The 21,085-nt window shown below is 51.1% G+C and overlaps 1 long non-coding RNA gene across 1 annotated transcript; it reads right to left on the bottom strand.

Annotated features, from left to right (window-relative positions):
* Nucleotides 1–12,309: 12,309 nt before the first annotated feature.
* Nucleotides 12,310–17,932, bottom strand: LOC109451902 (uncharacterized). The gene is made up of 3 exons (XR_012490234.2): nt 17,311–17,932; nt 15,034–15,227; nt 12,310–14,786 (listed from the first exon to the last, which is right to left on the bottom strand). It is a non-coding gene; the product is annotated as an uncharacterized LOC109451902 (long non-coding RNA).
* Between the last annotated feature and the right edge of the window lie 3,153 nt (nt 17,933–21,085).

The following is a 21,085-nucleotide window of genomic DNA, read 5'->3' as shown; positions in this document are numbered from 1 at the left end:
ACCCAGGACATCCCTGGGAAGGGCTATGGGCCTCCATCTGGGTGAACACTTGATTTATGTGCTCCATGTGCCCTAAATACCAAAGGTTGTCTCACGGGTACAAACAAGGTATTTATCCCAACGCAGGGTTTCTCCTCCTCGGGACACTGTACTCAATCCCGAGTGAAGGGTGAAATTTAGTTTTGACCTTGATTTCCAAATGCAGGCCTTTCCAGTCAGTGGGCAACCAGGGGCTGCAGTCCTGAGAGGAAAACAATTATTAGAACAAGGGACAAGCGCTCAGGTTCAAACCAGGGCAGGCGGGTTTCAGGAGGAATCGGGGCAGGGACACTTTGTGTCAGAGAGGCCCCCAGGGGCTCGGGCCCACTGCACTGCTCTGGGGTGGCGGTGGCTGTCTCTAGGTGGGGTGTGAGTGCAGCCATTCCCCTTAGTGCCTTGTGCGTCACTGAGGAAGTGACATCTTAGCTGAAACAATGGAAAGGAGCCGGCCCTGCCCAAAGACAGGGCAAGGAGTGTGACGAGGCCCGGCATGGAAGAAGGACCAGTGTGCCCGAAGAAGGGTCAGGACCTGCGTGTGGGTGGGGGTGTGGCAGGCCCAGGTCACACGGGCTCTGCAGGCTGTGGTCAGGGGCTCTGCAGGAGTCTTGCTAAGTGAGAAGCTGGCGCAGGGATTCAGCCGGGAGTGACATGATCTGCTTTGCATTTTAAAGTGCACCCTGGGAGAATGACGTGGCCAGGAGTGAGTGAGGCAGCAAGGAGGCCGCTGTAATGCCATTCGTGTGGCCAGGCCTGGTGTCGGTGCTGGGAGAGGAGCAGGAGGGACAGGCCAAGGCTTGTGGACTCAAGATCTGTTTTGATCTATTTTGGAGGCGGAATTGACAAGACATATGGATGGTTTGGCTCTGAGCAAAAGGGAGCTATCAAACGTGTCATTCCTAAATTTCTGATTCAGACAATGAGACACCCTTAACTGATTTGAGATGCAGGAGACTTGGGCCCCTTATGTGATGTCTAGTAGAAAAGTGTAGAGGGGTCTCTTAAGAAAAGATGTGTGCTGGCGTCCACATCTAATCAGCATTGGCACAGATGCATTTAGAGCTGCAGGACTGGTCCAGTCATTTAGGGAGAGAGTCCACAGAGAGAAAACGATGGGGCCAAGGCATGGTGTTGGGGAAAATCAGCACTTAGAGGTGGGTTAGGTGAGGAGAAACAGCAGTGTAAGAGGGGAGGTGGGTCAAGAAAACGAGGCATCAGGAAGCTGAGAGCAGCCTCGATTAAGGTGGGTGGTTGTCTGGGATGACTGCTGCTCTGAAATTCGGCGATATGACAATGAACATGGCTTTGCGGATAAAGAGGCTGTGGCGGTGTGTGTGGTGGAGCCCAGCCCAGGCTGGAGCAACTGAAGGGGAAATGGGAGGTGAGGAGACAACCTGTGTAGACTAGTCTTCCTTGGCTATATCAGTTCCCAGGTCCCTTGCAGTTCAGCAGGGCCATGTGACTAATTTTGGTCAATGAAATGTGAGCAAAGCACATCCCTCCTGGGCAGAGGCAGCCGAAAGCCCCTGGGCTGCTCTCCTACTTTCCCCTCCCACCGAGGCAGCCCCCAGAGACTGCTTGTTTTAGATAAAGGGGCTACAAGACGTGAGAGCTCCGTCGGTCTGGACCTGAGTGACTGCGTGGAGCAGAGCCTTCTTTCCCACAACTGCAGGTGCATGGGGTCCCCTCTGACCCCATGCTCATGTTTCTCTGCCTTCATCTCAGAGGCTTTTGTGACTAGAAGGGGCAGGAACCTGCCCACTGATGGGATGACCTCCATGGTTCTCAGTCCCCTGCTTGGTCCCCTCTGGCTCTCCCAGGAGTGGGAGAGGAAGAGGAAGTACAGGATCGTTGCAGTCTTCTTTTCTTTTATGGTCCTGGTGTTCACGTTGCTGTGTTTCTTCCAGGCCTTCCTCATCCATCAGCAGCCAGACACCTCTCCAATCGAATACGCTGCAAGCCCTCCCAGTATCAGATCTGCGCAGAGCGAGCGCTGCTGGCTCTCCATCACGGGGACGGCCATCTGTCAGCCGGCCGAGGGGCCGTTATTAATAATGGGTGGGAAAATACCTACTTGGCGGCTCCGTCGTTGTTATTGCCCTTAACTATTACTTAAGGAAGAAACATAGTCAATAGGCTTAATCTATGGTTTTCTCTGACCATTTTGGTAACAATTCATTTTCAGTAGTAGGCAGTATCCAAGGGCTGGCTACAGTAAATCTGCAGTTTAATCCAGCCAGGTGTCCAATCTGATGGGCTGCACAGACATGCACACTCCCTGTGGACTTCGCCACCCGCCGATGTACGGGAAGGTTGCAACTGGGGGCCCTCCTGCCCTTCTCGCTTCACCCCCCTCTCGAGGCTGCACCATATCCCAGGAGTAAGGAAAATCCCAAGTAGATCCCACTAATTTGTGGATTTCTTCCATTCTGATCACGGTCCTGAGTGGGCTGTTGGTGGCCAGAGCCCGAATCCCTGTGCGTCCCACTGCTGAACCAGCAACCATCCCTCATCCAGTTTTGAGGGCTCACCTCTGTTCAGAGTTGCCTTTGCACCAGGCTCTCTCAGAAGCAGCCTTGAACCCTACAATCAGTCTGCAGGGCTCCCCAGGTCGTGGAGGCCACTCTGCAGCATGTGAGCAGCACAGGGGGACCACGGGGCCAGGAGGTGAGCTTGTCTTTTAGTGGCTTAACTGTCATCCTGCTGTCTTTGTTAAATGATCAATTTTCTTAGCAAATCCTTTTTTTTTTTTTTTTTTTTTTTTTTTTTTTTTTTTTTTAAATGCAAAGCACAGAAGCAAACTATAGCCTGGTTTTGGTAGAATTCTCACCCATTTTGGCCTTTGTGGATATCACCAGTCTTTAGGTATTCAAGAAGTGACTTTATATTCAGGAATGCCTGGCCAAGTTGATCTTTTTTTTTTTTTTTTTAATTCAGCAAGTATTTGAGTGGTTGCTCTATGCGGTTTTTGAGTGAATTATTGAGTAAGATTGTGTTGTAACAGAGTACTTCTGGAAACTTCTTGGGGTGATGCTGGTGCTGGCGGAGTGGGGTGCGATGGCTTTCAGGACCAGCTCCAGACTCCCTCGTGGTGGGTTCTCGTGCAGTCAGGAAGTGAGGGAGCATTACCTGGCCTTTGTGTGGCAGCCTGGTAAGTCATGTGCATGTGCTGTCGCTCCTTCAAGACACTTTTATGTGACGTCTGCAATGGTCCCTGAGGTGGGGAAGGCACAGGTTGTAAGTCCCCTTCGATAAATCCTTGCCCACGTCCCACACCTACTAAGCGACACGGAGGGGGAACACTGGGGCTCCCGGCCCCTTCCTCACGCTTGCACAGATGAGCAAAGCAGACCAAAGCTGACGTCCAGGCCACACAGGGAGATGGGCCTTGTAGCACGCTCTGATCCCCTTGAGTCCCTCCTCCCAGCTCCATGCAGCCGTCCCCCAGCTGCGGGGAGCTTAGTTCAAATGCCAGGGACTGACATCCTTCTGGGGCTGTTTTTAGAGCGGCCAGAGCACTTTAGCTACAAATACACAGGAGCTAGAAGTGTCCAGCAGCTAGAAGTGTCCAGCAGTTTCCATACCTTTGTTCCCAGGCCTGCAGCCGAGGACTGACAGCTGCAGGGGTGTGATGAAGGCGGGGCCAACTGAGGTGCTGTTTGTGCCGTGGCTGGGACCTCACCGGAAATGACATCATGCTTGGCTTTGTGGCCTTCCCTGCCCTCACTGGCTGCTTCTTCCAAAGTAAACCAGCTGCCCACAGATGGCCCTGAGTCTGTCTCTGGGAGAACCTGACCTGAGATGCCTTGACCTGGCTGTGGGTGTGAGGCCCTCCCCAGGCTGTCAGAAGCTGGGGTCCTGCCAGCTAGAGGGCAGCTGTACTGTCTTCCAATAGGATGTCCTGCCTCTGAGGCCTTGCGGGGCACCCAGTCTGTCCCTGATGTCCCTTTGGGAACAGCCACCTAGACAACAAAAGGTGTGGGTGTCATCTCCTGTAACAGGCCTCTCCCACCAGGAAGCAGGCGAGTTTCCTGATGTTGGAACTCAGAGGAGAGACGCATTAGGGCCACAGAGCCTCCCTCCTTAGCTCCGCGAGAGCCATTCCCAAGCAAGTCCTGGGTTGGAGGGCTCATTGGATGACCCAGGTCAGGCCCCGTGTTTTCCTATCAGGAGGGCTCAGCCATATATCTGATCGCAAGGGAGTTTTCATATTGTCCCAAATTAATGTAATCCAAACTCCTGATCAGCACCTATAAGCCCACGTTGGGTTGAACCCAACCTTGTCAGCTGGCTTCTCCTTAGCATTCTGCTCTCCCCTCAAGGCCCCCCTCAAAGTGGCCGTCCCTGGCTACTGCATCTGCCTGAAGTTTCCCTCCCCTCCCGATTCTCTCATACGACCATGGATAAGGTCCAGCACTGCCGCTGTCTTATCTCCTTGGCTATGGTGTGTCTCTCCTTATTAGGATGCAAACTGTTGTATTCAGGAGAGTATCTGTAGCCCCTAGTAGATGTCCTATGGAGCATTTGTTACATGAATGGATGGATTTCTAACATGGAATGGGGATGTGGTCTCCAGAAACTCGATCTGGAGTCTCAGGAAGTGTGTAGGACCATAAACGGCCATTTCCCTATAGTCATGGCCCGTCTCCTGCCCTCTTCGCCCCCCCCCCCCCCCCCCCCCCCGCTTTGCCTGTGACCTTCTTCCCCTCCCTTCTCCCCCTCGCTCGCCTTCCCTTTCCTTTCCGTTCTCTTGGGTCTTCATCCTCTCCTCTGTCCTTAGCTGCCTGGGAAGCAGGTATCTCACAGGAAGACGTGGGCACCAGTCCCACCTGGTTCACCCATAATGGTCATCGTCACGATTAAGAAAAGTCTTTTCACTAGATCATGGGTGGGACCAGAGGGCATCAAGTCCACCCAAGGAAGCCTGGGACAGGCCTGGGCGCTGGACAGACCACCAGGAACCCAGCTTCTGTCTGGTGCTCCAAATGAGCCTGTCACTTCTGGGACCCAGCATTACGGGAGCTTAGGGGATGCTTGTCAGTGGGACTTTTGGACCTGGGTGCTGGACATGAGCAGTTCAATTCATTGTAGGCACAGAGCAAAGAGCAAACAGACTGAGGCCCTCACTCTCAAATAGGGAATTTTCCGTGTTTATAAATGCTTAACGGGCCTCATCAGAGTCTCAAGGGAGGCTTCAGTAGAAAGGGAAAGCACTGCCTCCCAAACCTGCTGAGTGAGAGTGTCCCACGGAGACCAGCATTTGAAAACAAAGTGACTACTCTTTGTCCTAATCTGAAATCCATCACCTTAGCTGTAACTGCTGAGAGCTGGTAATGAGGGTTGAGAGGCAATCTGAGGACAGTAATTAGGTATTAATCCTGGACAGGTACCAGCCAGGAGGTGTGTGGCCCCGTCGCTCAGCAGCAGGGAAGCTGATCTCTCCCATAGCCTGTCTCAGCATCCTCGGGGGCAGAGCTGCCTGCCAGCAGAGTGAGGTGCGACTGCAATGCCTCCAGCATCTAAATTCGTAGCCTGGCATTTCTACCCTTGGGTGGATGCCAGATGTTGTATAACTTCTGCATTTCTAAGCTACAGAATGGTAGATGGACACTTGTCTTTTTGTTGTGTGCGTGTACAGTGTGGGTGAGGACTGTCCAATGTCTGCCTAAAAGATGCATCGCGCCGGAGTCGGCATGCAGTAGATGACTGGGAACGTGAGCCGGAGCGGCAGTTATTGCAGCGTGGTGAGGACATGTGGGTCAGAGCTCTGCACTCCTGGGCAGTGTCCCACCCCCAACAGCCCCCGCCTCAGGCGTACACCCGGGAGCGCGCACACGTGCACACACACTGTCCTCTTCCATTTCAGTACTCTTAGACCAGTACGCCCACCCCACCTGGGGCCTTTCTGACAAATGTAGTTTCTGAGCCTCTCACCCAGACCCCTCCAAACAATAAGGGTCTGTGTAATCAGCGAGCCCTCTAAGTATGGTTGCCAGGTAAAACCCAACACACCTGGGGAAATGTGAATTATACCTAAAATTCATTTATGTGAAATTCCAGTTTCGTCTGCTTCATCTGGCAACCTTAATCCCGCACCCAGTAAGGAGAGGAAGTGTTGTGGTGCCCAGCCCCTCGTGGGTATTCGTAATGCCTGTTGGCATTTAGTGTCTCTGAGAAGTCCTACAGACACGAAACATACTTACACTAACAAGTTAATTATTGTTTATCTGAAATCTGACTTCAGTGGGCACCCTACGCTTCATCTGCCAACCCTACCCAGGACCTCTTCTCTGAGGAATCCTTTCAGGGCTTCACTTTGGAACACCCTGGGTTTTAACGTGAGTATACGTTGCGTGTGATAAGGCTTCCTAGAAGACACAGAGGAAAACCTCTATTTGTCATAATTGTTCATATTCTGGACTAATACATAATACACTGTAGATTGATGCGTCGCAGTTTGTGCGTGTGTGTATGTGAGGTAGTTTTCCATCCTACCACCTGAAACATATTTGGGTTCATATGCAAACTTCAGTACTCGGGGAGGCAGGGTTCTTCGTGTCCCTTGGGACTAAGTTGTAAAATCTGACTTAAATGGAGGTTTAAGTGCCAGGGATTTGACTTCCTGTTTCTAAAGCTGATGAATCATTGTTTGTGATTTTTTAAACTATTCTCACTGGATTCTGACAGAAAGGAACTGGTCTCTGGGAGATAGAAAGCTGTGCTGAGCTTCTTGCCTGCACGTGGGGTCTTCTCTGGGGAAAGCAAGAGGCAAAGTTGGACTAGCTCAAGCCAGAGTGGGGTACGGGGGGCCATGGTGGTCCCCAGCCTGGGTACCCAACACCACCGGTATGCTCAGATATGCAACTTCATTGGTTTTCTGCATTCCACTTAGGTATACCCCCTGAGGATGTGAGTTGGGGATTCCACTACTAAATAATCATGTGACCTTGAGCAAGTGTCTTCTCTCTTCACCCACGAGGCAGGGCTCAGGCACGATCACATTTGAGGTGTCTTTTGGCCAAATAATCGTCAATCTCTGCAGTAATTTCTGTGCAAGGACCTCCCTGTGTCTGAAAGATGTCTCCTCAGCTGTTGTGCGGGGTAGATCATGATGGTTTGGATGGATTCCAGGGGCCGTCCGCAGACAACCCCGCTGTTCCTGGGGTCTCCCTGCTCAGTTAATACCCTGGCAGCTGTTCTTGTCGTGTGGCATCAGCTTTGGGGGGGGGGGTAGAAAGACAACACGGAACCATGCTGACAGAATGGCTGCGGGAGCACCTACAGCTGGGTATTTCAGGGTTCTTTGGTTGTGGGAAACAGGCCGACTTGGGCTTACTCAGGTATAAAGGGAAGCCACTGGGTTTTGCGGGAAGGGCAGCACCCGGGAGTTTCAACACCAGGGACTGCCGCAGGAATCTCTAGGACACATGATTCCCAAGAGGAGCATTCTTTTCACTGAGAATGCAGAGAGGAAGCATGGCAGTCAGCCATCAGTGCTACTGACCACATACCCCTTTCACATCCCTGGGGAGATTGTGAAGGCATTGTGCGTCTTGACCCTTTGTGGTTGGTTGGGGCTGTATGTGTTGCTCTGGCAGTGAGTTTTGAGCGGAAAGGACACGTGACGGTCTGCAGCATTCATGCTGAGAAAGAGCCTGCAGGGTTTTCTTGTCATTGCCTTAGCCATCATGGCAGCAGGTAGTGAAATGCAGCCGGCATCAGCCTGGACTGAGAGATGCCAGTTGGCTAAGACCCCTTCTGACCTGGGGTGGATATGCGACAGGATTGCTTGTTCCTGGAGCCCCATCAAACCTGACCGGACAGATTGGTACAGGAGGCCTCCCACTGCCTAGAGGTGAGAGAGGGGCACCTGCAGTCTCACTGACTTCTATCCAACGGGAGACAGTTCATTACCTGGATGTAGTGTTACCAAGAGAACAAAGGACGCTTACCAGCAACCAAAGGGTAATTGTTCGCTGTGCTGGTCACAGGACCCATCCAGGAACCTAGCCCGTGCCTCTGACCTCAGAACTGCCTGGGCTTTGTGAGCAGATGAGCTGCTGTAATCAGCATGCTTCTCGGAATAACAGTCACGTGGCCCTCTGTTTCACACCAGCCTGGAAATCGGAGCTAAAACCAGCTTCTGAATTCTGGCCGCTCCTACAGGCCACCCTGCCTCCAGGGAAGCTCAGAGGGACGTATTTGTTACCTACTGTATTTAATTTACTTTAAAAGCACAAGATCCTTCTTGAAAAGAGTTCAAAATGTACAGACCATATTAAATATTAAACTACACTTTCTTGTATAGCATTAACAGACTGTATTAAAATACTCAATAAATCATGATTTGTTTGTGTCATGGTTTAACATGAATAATGCATTGAGAAACTTTGACGCATTTAATGGGATGAAAAAATCTTACGGCATTTTTAGACTTTTCTCCCCTCCACTCTGGCAGGTTAGCGCATTTTGTCACCATCTGACACATTTAGCCATCACTTGAATCACCACGCTGCATCCAACTACAGTGCTGGGTAAATTAAAAGAATAAGAATAAGTACATGTAATAAATTCAGAAGTCCTGCTAATTATGTGCATATTGTACTATATTAATACTGCTAATAATTCAAAGGACAACTAACAAAAAAATTCATCTAATTTGCCATGCTCTCCGAGACCCACATTTTATAACGCCGCCACAGGGAGAGGGCTGAATGAAATTGTTTTTCTGTCTTTAATCCGTGAGAGTCATTGGAGCGCACCGAAGGCGATGGGCACTGTTTATGGACATCAGGTGTTAGATATTCTCTGGTGGTGGTCCTACGAGCTGAGAGAAATGAAGGATCAACAGAGGGCCTCAGGTCTATTTATTGGACGAGCCCAGTAGATTCTGCAGGAGGTCGCTAGTTGATGAGATGTCTAGATTAGCCAGTATGTTCCTGGTTATTTGTTGCAGCAACATCTGTAATAGCAAACATCTGTAAACAACCTGAAAGCTCCTTGGTCGGGGTTGGGTTCAATAAATTGTGAGTAACCCATACACTGGAATCTTCACTGACTGTGTGAAAAAAAGTGATGGAGATCTCTCTGTGGTCGTGTGAGAAATGCTCCAGTGTGTGTATTTAAGTACATAGGAAAATGAAGGAAACATGCTACCATTTGAGTTGAAGACGGGGGAAGACCGTACATTGCTTTTATATGTATATGCATTTAAAAATCTCTATAGAGATACACAAAAAACATTCATTTATTTGCGAAGGTAGGTGGACCAGGGTAGGTGGTGGTAGAAAGGATGGAAGAAAGTTCTCTGAATACATTTTATCACTTCTGATTTTTCAACCCGTTGAGTATATCATCTATTCAAATAATTAAATGATTCTAACGTTAATCTTGCTTCCAAAGGTTGAACAAAGTGAGCCAATGATTTCCAGAAAGGTTAGTGTCCCGCCCAGTGGGGATAAGTGGGGACCCCTCAGCCACCCAGGACCACTAAGGCGTGCAGCTTCCTCCGCAGACTGTATGTTTTACTGGCTCAGAAAACACTGAAGCCCCGAGGAGGCTCGGTTGCTGATGACCAGCTATGCTCACCCGCCACGTGCTGTTTGTTCCACGAGCACACGTCTGTGAACTCCATTCCGGTCTGTCTTCAACATGCGCAGAACACACGTGCAGGGATGTTCCTCAAAGCGTGGCTTGTATGTGAAAATGGGAAGGTGTTCACTGGCTCTTCAACAAGGGACGCCTGTGTAAGCCCACGTGAGCGGGTGTCATCGAGCTGGGCGACGTGTCATGAGTCATGGGCAAAAGCAAGCAAGCTGAAGAAGAGTAAGTTTTCTGTGATCCCATTGTTTTCTATAAAAATATAACAACAAAGTACGTGTGTACACCTAACTTTATCCCATATATAGTTCCATACATTTTCTACAGAGAGTTTGTGTATTTTCATCCTCTTTCTAAACCAGACCTAACGTGCTTTGCTCTTCATGGAATATCCCATCCCCTTTTCCTTCATTCAGTTCTCTTTTCCTCATTTAGGGAAAAATGGTTGTTTTTTTAAGAGTCAGAGGTAAACATATTGTGATAATCAGGGTTCTCCAGAGAAACGGAACCAATAGGATATATGTCTATAACCACACCTAGATCTAGATGTATGTGACAAGGATTGGCTCACGCAGTTACAGAGGCTGAGAAGTCCCTCCGTCTTCTGTCTGCAAAAGTCCTTGGGTCTCACGTGCATGGAGGCTCCAGAGGGCACAGCGGCTCTGCCTCTAAGATACACGGCCTTGTCCCAGCCAGTGAGGTCCTCGTGCATAAACCCTGTGGCTCCGTGTCACCATTTCAGAAAAGACAACAGGCAAGATAGGGAGGTCCGAGCACCTCCCAGAAGCTGGGCCTCGGACCCCTCCCCAGCCTGAGGGGCTCCCCTTCTTCCCACAGGGAAAGCACGGAGCAGTAGATCCGTGAGTTATGCTGACGAGTTATGCTCATCACCAATGTCATCAGCTGGGGCAGGTGCAAAGCAGGCTCTATGGGGAGAGAGGGCAGATTCACATGGTGCCCGGTTCCTTACGCCAGTGTGACTGGGCATGCAGGGGCCAGGGCACAGCTGGCTTATGCTCCAGGGCAGGCAACTCTCTCCCTTTGCACCCAGCTTCTCTTCCTTGTTATGGAAGGGGTGGGGGTGGGGGATTTGCAAATGAGGGAGGGAAAGCAGCCTGAGTTTGGGTGCCAGCTTCTGGGGGTGCTATGCAGCAGCGTTTGGAATACCGCTGCCGCAGGGAGCTCATCCCAGCAAGAGTGCAGGCCTCCAGGGACGCCAGGCTTCATTTCCTATCTGACAGCGTATTAGTGAAAGCTGGCAGTCCCTGTGCTAAGCAGGCAGCATGTGCCCTCTCACTGAATCATCACAAGCACCCTCAGAGGGGCGTGCTACTCCTGTCACCCGGAGATGAAACCAGGAAATGGAGGCAGAGAGACAATCGGTGACTTGCTCCAGCTCTGACTCCACAGACTGCCGACAGCCCTTTCTGTCTCCCGCCCAGCTCCCTGGGTGGGGGATGGGCATGCCCTGCAGGCTGGGGAGTGTAAGTCCCTTTGGACCTCGGGCAAGGCAGACGTGCAGGTTTCCACGTGTCCTTTGGGTCAGTTTCTGAGCAGACACTACACCTTCGCAGGTGTCCCTCTCTTTCCTGTTTCCTTCTTGCCTGCTCCTCTCACCCTGCCTCCCTTTCCCCCTCCTTCCTCCCCACTTTCCCCAAATCCGCATGAAAATGCCATGGGTCTCTGTCTGCTTTCCCTGGCGCCTGGATCCGGGTCTGAGAACCTTCCAGCACAGATCCTCCTTCCCTCCATCACGCTCGTTACCGCGAACTTGGGGCAGTTGGCTCCACTCCGGCAGACGGCCTCCTGGCTCCCGTGTCTGGATGATGAGGTTGATGACGGTTTCATTCTGCTTGTCGATTTTGTTAAGCAAAAAACCAAACACCCTGCCCAGGAGGGGTGTTCACGGGTGAGGCTTCGTGTTTGAGCAGCAGGCCTGGCAGTATCGCCGCAGCCCAGGTCTCTGCTTAGCACTCGGTTTATGAACGGGATGTTTGCAGGCGCCGAGTGGGCAAAGTGATGGCTGTGCTGTGACTGGGCTGCAGGTGATCTGCTGGGCGCGCTTCGTCCCTGCACGGAGGCCTCTGCATCGCGTGTCACACACCCGTGACGTCAGAGCCACTGCAGAAGCTGCTAACTTCCTCAAACGATTCTTAGCTTTTCACACCGCGGTTTTCTTTGGAGCAAGGCAGAGAGTTTTCCTGCCTTTGGAGAGTGAAGAGACGCTGCTTGGATTCGCTGCTCCCTCTCATGGGACCAGCTTGGCTTGTCCTCCCCAGTGCTGGGAGGGGCTGGGAGACGAGCACTGGAGTAGGAGTCAGAGGCCACTGTGCAGGGTCCCCGGCACAGCCCTGGGCAGTGACATGCATTTGTGACACAGTCTGCCATGGCTCCACTTAAATCAGGAGCGAGAATCTCAGCCTGCTGCGGGCAGCCGAGAAGCATGAATACTCACAGAGTGATATGAGTCAGAAAGCAGGCACCGGACAGCTTGTGTTGTCTTTGAAGCGTGAGCCAGGCCCTGGGATCAAAGGGACACACCCCCGGCTGGAGGAGGCCAGATGGTGTCATACTGCTGTGGCCCCAAGAAATCAGCCTTTATCTGGAATTGCTTGGTGTCCTCAGAAGACCCAGAGCTGTGGTCACAGCTGGAACTACCTGACAGGTAGAAGACAAGATGGAGACACTTTGGCAGGGAGAATAAGGCTGTTAAGATCAGTGTTGGGTGACTGAGCACACAACCTGGAGCACGTTACTGAGGCTGGATTGTCCCCAGGGACACATCTGATTGACGTCCCACAGCCCCGTCTGCGGGCCAGAGGACCCCACCGGCGAGCTCTGGCCCGTGGGCTCTGCCAGAGTGCAGCTGTCACCGATGGAGCGCTTCATTCACACGGGTGCATCAGCCCCCCCACCCCAGGCGACTCCCTGCCATTCGTTTGCTTGTCAAGCTGGGTGTTGCCCTCTGCCAGGCTGCAAGAAGCTGACATTAATACTTTTATCCGCCTGACATTGGGTGGTCAGCTGGGATTGTTACAGACGATATCTTCATGATCTTAGCACATAAAATTGATTAAAATGTGCTGAATCAGAAAGTCTGGCTGAACAGTTAGAAACTACAACGTATTACAGTCTGGGATCATGTCTCGCTGCCTCACAGGGGAGAACTGTTTCAGGTCACGAGACTGGAGGACTAGGGAATTCAAGAGAATAGAGGAAAGGTCTCTGGGACAGTGACAGGAAGGCTATAACAGTGGCTTTCACGTTAGGATTGCCGTTTTGTCAAGTGCAGGCTCCACAGATGTGACTGAGTGCATTTTCCTATTTTTTCAATCTTTAAAAAGTTGTGTTTCCTATGTATCCATATGTACACGAAATACGTGTGATGGTTAATTTTACGTGTCAACTTGACCAGACCACTATGTGCCAGATGGGTGGTTAAACATAATTTCTGGGTATGTCTGGATGAGATTAACGCCTGAATGGTAGACTGAGGAAAAGAGATTGCCCTTCCCAACGTGGGTGGGCCCAGGAGGACCTGACCAGAGCTGAAGGCTGAGTAAGGGAGAGGTGGTTCTTTCCTTCTGCCTGACCGTCTCGGAGCTGGTATGCCAGGCTTCTGCCTTTAGACGCACACTGGTACCTGCCATTGGCTCTCCTGCTTCTCAGGCCGTCAGGTTCTGAGGGCGTGTGTACCCTCGGCGCTACTGGGTCTGGACTGCTCAGTCTCCACAGTCATGGGACGTTCCTTTACAATAAAGCTCTTTGTGTACGGAAACGGGTACACCTAGGGTTCTGTTTCTCTGGCGAACCCTCGGTTCTGGAAGGTTTCCACGTGGAATGGTGCAGCTTTAGAAGCACAATGAAGAAAGATCTCAACATAGTTGAAGACTTTGCTCACCTCGATTCGGTCATCAATTCAAGGAGACGGCAGCCAAGACATCAAGAGGAGGCTGAGCCTCGGAAGGGCAGCAATGGGAGGAGAATCAGGAGGGGTCACCAAGAGCAAAGCTGTCCTCAGAGACCAAGACTGAGCCACCCACACCCTCGTCTTCCTAGTTAATACGTCCCCATGTGAAAGCTGGACAGTGAAGAAGGCTGATAGGAAACGAATTGATTGATTCATTGGAAATATGAGGCGAGCACTACGGAGACCTGGGACCACCAGGAAGATGAACAGCTGGGTATTAGCACAAATTAAGCCTGAAACATTGTAGGAGGCAAAAAATGACAAAACAGAAGCTGTCCTAAAGGGACATCATGAGAAGGCAGGGTTCCTTGGAAAAGACAACACTGCTGGGAAAAACAGAAGGCAGCGGGAAAAGAGGAAGGCCAAATGTGAGGTGCATGGTCTCCATAAAAGAAGCCGTAGGCTGAGTCCACAGGAGCTGAGCAGGGCTGAGGACAGGACACAATGGGTGTCACTCATTCACAGGGTGGCCAGGAGTCGGAGCCAAATCAATGACACATAACACACATAGATTCCTGCCTGAGCCATGGAAAGTGTGAGATGATAAATGTGGCTTGTTTTGAGCTGCTAAGTTTGTGGCAATTTGCTATGCAGCAGTGCAAGCTAATACGGCACCCTTAAATGACCCCCAGGGCTCAGGGGTAGTGACATTTCCACTGCTATCTTGCTGGCTCAGCAGCTGAGATGTAGCCCCGATTTACTGTCTGGTTTCTGCCCTGGTCCTCGGTCAGGAGGAAAGATTGAGGGGATTTTGGTGTCAGTTATCTTTGATCCACTCCCCACAGAGCCAGCCCAGCCCCTGTCACATGTTTGAATGAATGAGTGAATGAGTGAATGAATGATACTTTGCTTTCAAGAATTTGGCATCATTGAGGGTTTGACCAGTTCTTTGTTCTTAAGACTGATTGTACTTTAGATCAAAGTTTTAGCTAATTTTGTTTTAAAAAATCCATCAAATCAGTGGTTTACATTTGTTTATTTTTAAGAACAGAATTGACTGTTATAGTAAGTAATGCACGTAGACACAGCCGGCGTTGAAATGATTAATTACTCCACCACAGACACAAAGGCAGAACGGGTGGGGAGTCTGGGTGTACAGCCTACGCACCCCGGGAGCTCTTCTGGGGGGTGTGGGGAGGGGCTGGCCTTCTGCCACTGGCCAGTGACAGAGCCACCACACCTGCAGAAAGAAAGCGGCATCTTGTGAATGCAGAATGCCTCTGTCAGAAGAGGCTCCGTCCAGATGTGGTTTCAGGGTAATACAGATCGGAGCTTACTGAAATAACAGGCACAGGAGGGGAAGCTGGGGAGTGGGCTGTGCTCGGCTACGTCGCTGGGCAGTATCGAGTAAGGAATGGGAGCGGCCGGCCTGGGCCCCATCACCGACGCGCATTGGCCGAGCGTAAATGATTTACCTGTTTCCTCACCTGGAATGTGGGGACAAGGAGGTCCATGCGGATTGGCGAGTCCTCCCTCCCAAGCTGCCGCTGGACAAGGCACCGTCCAGAATGCTTTGCATCGGAGTCGGGCAGAGCTGGGCTCCACCCCGGCGCCGTCACAGGCCACTGGCAGGACCTGAGCGAGTTCTTGGTCTCTGAGTCTTGGTTCCTCAACTGTAAAACTGGGAGGACAGTAGCCCCCACGTCATGGGCTGTTGTGAGAACTAACTGAGAGGCTGTGTCTGTAGTGAGGTACAGAGAACACCCCATAGCTGGTAGCTGCTAGCACTCACCAGAGAGGAAGCAGGCCCAGAGAGGCCCTCCTGCTCTGCTGCCCACCCCAGCCCATGCTCTTCTCCCCACACCAGCCCAAAGACAGCAGTAGCCCCCCACTCTTGTGTAACTCCCAACCGGCCCTGCACCCTGGCTGCTTCTTCTCCGGGAAGTTTTCTGTCACCACCACCCACCAGCTCCCTTGGGATTTTTGTGGCTCTCAGGGGAGGGAATGACAGTTAAATGTCATCCAGGCAGAAGGGCTGCCTTTCTCTGTTTATTTAGATTCGCGGATTGGGCTCTGTTCAAGCAGGAGGCTGGGGACTAGGAAGGCATTTGGGGTGCAGCCCAGGCAAGTGTCCCTGCACCACTTAGCTGGCCATGTGCAAACAGCACCACGCTGGGGTCTCATGTGGAGATGAAAATTAAGGGATAAATATACAGGTTTAATAATATTCTGTCATTTCAACACTCCGCTGCTTGCCTGTGATATTTTAATCCACTTTGCATGCTTTCGACTGTGAGAACTTCTGACAAAGTTTCACTGGGAAGATAGTATCTTTATATAATGGCCTTGGACTATGTCTGTGATTCTAAACACAAACTTATTTGCTTTTATTACTTTGGACTAAAGAGAAAGAAAATGAACCATTAGAAAAAAGGCTTCTCTTACTTCTCCCCCCGTACCCCCTTTATTTTCTCCTGGAAGCAGCAGTTTTCTCTTTTATCTTCCCACTCTGCTGGGCAGGCACAGCTCCATTATCTGTTCCAGTGCTGCCTTGGAGCTTAATATTTCAGCTCAGTCCTTTAGCCATGGAGATGAATTAACTTAGCGCCAGCAGGAGGAGTGAATTAAATAAACTGTAAAATAATGCCACTTCCGTCGTGTTCCCTTTGCCATTCTTGCACCCCAGTTAAATTTTAAATGAAGTCTATAGGGATTTGCTAGGAGTTGTCTTTAACTACTGATAAACAGAAGTGCAGGCTGCTCAGAATGGGGTTCAAACCCTGTTAATCCCTCCTTCCCTCCCTCCCTCCCTCCGCCCCTCCTCCCTCCCTTCCTCTTCCTCCCTCCCTTCCTCCCTCACACACCCACTGTGTGGCAGGCATAGTGCTAGGCTGTGGGGTTGTGGGTCGAGTGGGGCACAGTTTCTGGTCAAGACCAGAATGGAATGAGTGAGACGCCTACAGACTCCGTCACAGAGAGGGGGGGAGAAGACACATCACCAAAGGCCTGTTAGGTCTTGGCCAAGATTTTGGATTTTATCCCCATTAAGTAGGAAGCCGTTGGCGGATTTTAAGCAAGGGTGGCCACTGGGAGACCAGTAGAGAGAAGAGAGCTGCTAGCCTGGTGAGATGATGGGTCCAGGTCTGGGTTGAAGGCGGAGAGACGTGGACAGATTTGGGGTGCATATGGGGGCCTAACAGCACAGGGACTGTGGCTCAGCCTCCCTTCTCCTCTTCCCCCCTTTTCCTGCCTCTCCCACAAGAGAGAAATGGATTCAGTTTCCCAATGAGTTTGCTCTGACCTGGTCCTGCTTACGCGAATGAGCCCCCAGAGGCACACGCGGAATAGCTCCCAGCAAAGGAGGGGCATACCCCCCAGTCTGAGAACTTGATTTCCAGGGGAGCCCGTGGGGTGGGGGAAGAAGGGAGGATGGAGGAAAGGTGACAACTCCTCAGCAGACCAGGTGCCGTGTCTGCCACCTGGTCCTGCTTAAGTGTCCCATCGTCCCGAGACAAAGAAACTGCTCACGCTCTGTGTTACTCTTTCTTTGGACTTCATAGGGTCATTTAGCCAAGTTTCCTCCATTTCAGGCACAGGAATAGGACGAGAGAAGGCCGCCCCTCTCTGTCCACTATTCCCGGCTGCTCTGGTTAACACCTGTTTCCACCACACTATCCCTGGACTTCAGCAAGATCCAGCTCCCCTCTCTGTCAAGTGGTCCCCTCCCCACTGCCCACCAACCTCCCGGCCTCCGGGACACTCACCTGAGATGGAAGAAGCTGCAGTCCTGGTCCAACAGCTCAGCTCCGGGCGAGTGACGTGTGCCAGGGGTGTTGTCAAGGAGGAGAAGCACGTCTCCCCGGGGCCCACGGCTGCCAGGGCCTGCAAACCAGCTGCCACCACATCCAGGCCGTAAGTGACAGGACTGAGGCAGCCGGCTCTGTGCTGACTGCAGACAAGCCAGGCCCACCCAGGGCAGCCCCGACTGGCTAGAGACCGATTTCACCGTGGAAGCTGGAAACCTGAGTGCTTTGGGGACTCTGCAGATGTTTACTGTTGACAATGAATTCACATTCAAAGAGTCTTCATGGAGCAAACACAACCCATCTGAGGGCGGAACCTGGCCGTGAGCCCCTGTGCTGAGATCACTCTGGAAGCCGCCTCCACTGTTCTCCAGTGCAGGAAAAGAAACTTCACAGTGGAGCTTCGTTCTGGCTAGACCATCCACTGAACAACCCACCCTTTCCTCCCCCCGGGCGACCTGTGAGAAGACCCACCAACTGCACTCATAGGAACCAGGAGGAAGCAGCCCTGTCAATCCTTCTTCACATCCCTCTGGACACACTGATTGGTTCAGAATGGGCATGTGACCCTTCTGCCAGAGCCAGTGGGATGTGGCGAGACATTTTCTGGAATCCCTGGTGTGTTGGTGGGGGGACCTCACTTTGAATGAGCTGAGATGGGAAGCAAGAGCTGCAGTAACCGTCTTGCAACCCTTAGAGGACAGCTTGTCTGAGAATCCAGGCTGCCTGAGAGAGGTGCCCAGAGGAAAAAGCCAAGTTCTGATGACATTGGTCCAGCCACTGGATCTAGCTATGCCTGAAGTCCCGCCCCTGCACATTTCAGTGATGAAATCCCTTTTTTGTTTAAGTCGGTTTGTTTGAACCATCTGTCTCTTGGAATCAAAAATAATCTAGCAGATACAGAAAGACATGTGTCCATTCAAGAACAGGATGAAGGTGGGTCCGGAATGGGGCCACAGGCGTGTGTCCAGCCACAGGTGATTAGCAGGGAAGTCCTGGTAACAAGGGCCTTTTGACCAGTGGTGGAGACTCCGGCCAGCACTGCAGGCCAGTAATGGAAGCAAGTCAGGACACACGAAGACTGATGAGCCGGACGCCCACACCCTGGCTCTGCCACCCTCCCTCACCTGACCTGGGTCTCCCAGTCTGCCGTAGCAATGAGGTTGAGGGCCTACTACGTGCCAGGCACTCTGCTAGGCGTGTGCTTCCCCATCGCACGGGGTCCTCCTGGCAACAGCAGGGCCTTTATTGTGTTTCCCATTCCTCCCCCAGGTTCTCCAAGCAAAGGGACAGAGTGGGACTGACCGCAGCTCTGAGGCAGGAGGCCAGGGCATCCTCGGAGGGCAGTGGAAGCTGGGGACACACTGGTGTGAGGGAGAAGCTCCGTGGGTCCCAGAGCTCGCTGCCACTTACTAAGACTGTGCTCCGGCAGAATCACCCTCGTGGAATTTTGTGCATTCTTTTTGGGGGGAATTTTTGGAGCTGCCACTGGGTGAGGCTGAGAAGTAGAAAGGATGTGGGGAAAATCACACTGTTAAATATTAATATTTTTTCTTTGTTTTAATTAGATTCTTCCCCTGTGGGCAGGTAGAAGGACAGAGCCTCAGAGGCCTATTTGTTGTCCTCCAAATAAACCCTCACACAATCAGTACAATAACTGAGGAGCACTGTTTGTTCCCAGCAAAGGGAACTAATTACAGTACTTCAGCCGTTTGCTGACTGGTCCATTTTTATGAGCAGTTTAAAAATGTTAGACACGTTTGTGAACATTCCAAATAATGGGGCTGGGGGGGCACTGGCTGCGTAGGGAGTTTCCCCAAGCGGAGACCCCAAAGGTCAGTGCCAGCTGTACCCATGATCCTTCAGCAACAACCAGCGGAGATCCTGACAAATACAGGGACGTGAGAGAACTTCACATGATTCGGACTAAAATCCAGCACTCTCGTCCTGGACTGTGTCTTCAAAATGTCCTCCCTGGGGAGGGTGGCTCCTCCCCAAGTCCACCCCGTCCCCACAAGGGCAAAGTTTACCCGCCCTTCAATGCCCAGTGAAGTAGCACCTCCCCCAGAAAGCCTTCCAGGATACCCAGGTGGAGTGCTGTTCCTCCCCAGCCCTCACAGCCCTTTGTCTGAGGCCCCAGGAGCAGGCTCACGCTCCATGTTCATCTGAGGCTGCTGATGACATGTCTCCGACTCACCTGGGGTCCCTGCTGCACCCAGGAAGTCGTGGTATTCTGCAGAGACGCTGACCACCGAGGTTCCCCTCCTGCCCTTTGCTTGCTGTGTGTCACATTAGGAAGCAAGGGAGACGTGGAGCATGGGAGAGAGGGAGAAAGAAGGAGTGAAATCCCTTACTGTTTGGTATTTAAAATAGAGAAGATTAAATGGGAACATATTTGTTAAGCATGACCCCTCCTTTCCGGGAGGGTGAGAGGGCGGAGGAGGAGGGCTGCTTTGAGTCTGGAGTGAAGGGCATGAAGTCACAGACCATCAAGATAAAGGAGTCCCCAATTTCCCCTAAAGGAAAAAGGGAGTGGGGGTGTGGTGGGAGCAGGAGGGGTTGGGGAGAAGAAGGAGGTCCTTGGTGGGAAGAGAATGAGGCCGGAGGACGAACAGACGGCTGAACAAGAAGGAGGCCCAGGCAGGCGGCTAGAGGGGGATTTGAGACAGAACTGACCAGTTTCAAGTGAATTGTATGAAATTGTTTCCATTATGTGTAATGGAAATTCTCTGCCTCCTCTTTCCACATATTGTCCCGTTCATGTATGTGAAGATGTGGGGTCTGTGGGGGTGGGGGGAGCTGTTCCAGGGGTCGAGTTTGACTTTGAGGGGGACCCGGAAGGTGTCGCAGGGAAGCCTGCGTGTCTCGGGGGTACGGCCGATTCCCTTCAGCTCCTGGGGACGCCGTGGCAGTTGGGCTTCCTGGGTGAGGTTTGTCTCCACGGCCTAGCTGTGTAGTCTTGAACCTTGTACTTCACTTCACCACCTCAGCTTTCTTATCTGCAAAGTGGGGCTAAAAATAATACCTTACCTTCAAGGTCAACATGAGGTGGAAACATGCTGATGTTTAAAACAGCGCATGGCACAAAATAAAATGTTGAACGTTATTCTCTCCTTTTCTCTCTTTTCTAACCTAAGGCAATGTGTTAGAGTAAAAAGGGCGCTAGAAATATGCAAAAAACCCTTTAAAATATTCTTGCGAAGGTTGCTAGATAAAAATATAGGACACCCAGTGAAATTTGAATTTCAGATCACAACAAATAACTTAAAATTAAAATTCACATCCTGTATTGTTAGCTGATAAATTTGGCAACACTAATGTCTACCTTTGACCCTACGATTTCACTTCTGGGAATATTCTAAGTAAATAACCCTAAATAAGAAAAGTTTTATGCAAGAAACCTTTCCCTAAACTGTTTTGAAAATACACATTGAAAAATTAGGAAAAAGGAGTAGGTCCAATGTTAGGAAAATGATGTAATGGTGTAATGTACTCACATGGGGACGTATCTATCTGATTGAATAAGATAGAGTCATAACAATGAGGTTTCTGAAGAACATATAGTAACATGAGGGGATGTTTATGAAATAACATTAAGAGAAAAAAATCGGGGAATAAATTATAAAATGTAAAAAGTGTTTTTTAGAGACCACTCTAAAAATTATCCCGACAGGAAGTATAGGAAACAAATCTGACAGGAAAATTGGTAAAATATTGATAGTGGTTGTACCTGCGG

Source organism: Rhinolophus sinicus, chromosome 8 (genome assembly GCF_057876585.1).
Source record: "Rhinolophus sinicus isolate RSI-liver-muscle chromosome 8, RSI-T2T, whole genome shotgun sequence".
NCBI lineage: Eukaryota > Metazoa > Chordata > Mammalia > Chiroptera > Rhinolophidae > Rhinolophus > Rhinolophus sinicus.
The sequence above is the reverse complement of the archived record's forward strand: the minus strand, read 5'-3'. Positions and strand labels throughout refer to the sequence as shown.